Source organism: Schistocerca americana, chromosome 8 (genome assembly GCF_021461395.2).
Source record: "Schistocerca americana isolate TAMUIC-IGC-003095 chromosome 8, iqSchAmer2.1, whole genome shotgun sequence".
Lineage (NCBI taxonomy): Eukaryota > Metazoa > Arthropoda > Insecta > Orthoptera > Acrididae > Schistocerca > Schistocerca americana.
In genome coordinates this window covers 289,203,843-289,205,479 of record NC_060126.1, presented here as the reverse complement: position 1 = coordinate 289,205,479, position 1,637 = coordinate 289,203,843, and positions in this window count along the sequence as shown.

Genomic DNA, 1,637 nt, shown 5'->3' with positions numbered 1-1,637 from the left:
AAATAAGGATCAAGAGTAAGGCTCAGTTATGTCAAATTTCAATAATATGAAATAGTAACAAATTCTACTGACAATAGTTTTGTCACCAAAGAAGAAAAAATATTGCATAAAGGAATAAGCTAAAATGTAATTACAGCGTTAAATGATGCTAATATTAAGTCCATTATGACTCATAGTAAAGAAGCATGAGATATGGCGAAGTTGCCTACAATGGAACAGAACCACATAAGAAGCAAAACAGCAGGTTTCATTAACAAGCAGCTACAGAAGAATAAATTATTGGAAATAATAACAATAATGAAATTACTAACTTTGAGAAACTCAATAATAAACTATAATCATATAATGCTGTAGTAATAAAATCCGAAAAAAGCAATAAATCTTAGTCATGCATAAAGCCTAAAGAATTTTAGAGAAATACCCAAGGAGCAAATTTCAGGCAGCTATTAAACGAGGAATTAGGGATGTGATTTTCAACTTCCTAGTAAAGAAATGAATAGTTGTATAGTAAAGAACCCCCAAACACTTAAACTGAGAGAATAACTCAAAATGCACAAACAAGGAATTTGTGTTTGACTTGTAAATCATAGAAATAGACCAGCATACTTACCATTAATATACATTTACCAGTAAATACGTAACTGAAAATGCCATAGACCAAAGTAATCATATTGAAGACACAAAATTACCAGTCAATGAAAAATTCATCTCATTAAATGTCTTTCATATGTATACAAATGTGCCAGTTACTGAAAATATAACCATCATAAGAAATAACCTACTAAAATTTGACAAGATTGGCCAACCAGAAATCTGTGAACTACTGACCTTATGGAAACTGTACTGTTATACTATTATTTCACTTTCTTAGGCGGTATGTATAAACAGAATTGTGAGTTGGCTATGGGAAGCTGACTTACAGTAAAACTTGAAAAATATTTTCATATATCACTCAGAAACCAAATTTTATCTGGTAGTAAATCCGATGGCCTGATAAAGCCACATATTACCAACTTTATGTTGATGACACCATCATTTTCCTTAAAGGAAATAATTATCAACATAATGAATTTCACCAACAAATGAATAAACTGCATAATATAATCAAATTTGCCATCAGATACAAAACAGACAAGAGCATAAACTTCTTAGATAGAAAAATAGCTAATGATATTGGAATCAATAAATTTGCCATATTTCATAAACCAGCCACAACTGACTCTATAAAATACAATTCATTGTGTCACTCACTACTGGATAAAACAGCATATTCTCATACTATGATGGGTTTTGTAATTAGAGTTCCCCTTGCTAAGAAAAACATGAATACAGAATTGGATGAATTAAAATCGTAGCCATAAATAATGTCAACAATGTAATATAGTCAGTAAAAGTATGTAAAAAGAATTAGGGCCAAATTTTCAAAGAATAATGATGAAATAAAATTAGTGAACATAGAAAGAAAAAAGAAAGAATAATTATTTACTCTATCATGTGTGGGAAATATTTCTCAAAAACTAAGTACTACATTTTGTAGTATTGATGTGAAAATTAGATTATACACAGAGAATATACCAGGAATGAAGGGAATTCACAGAAAAGACAAAGCTAAAAGTATGACAATCAGGAGAATATAA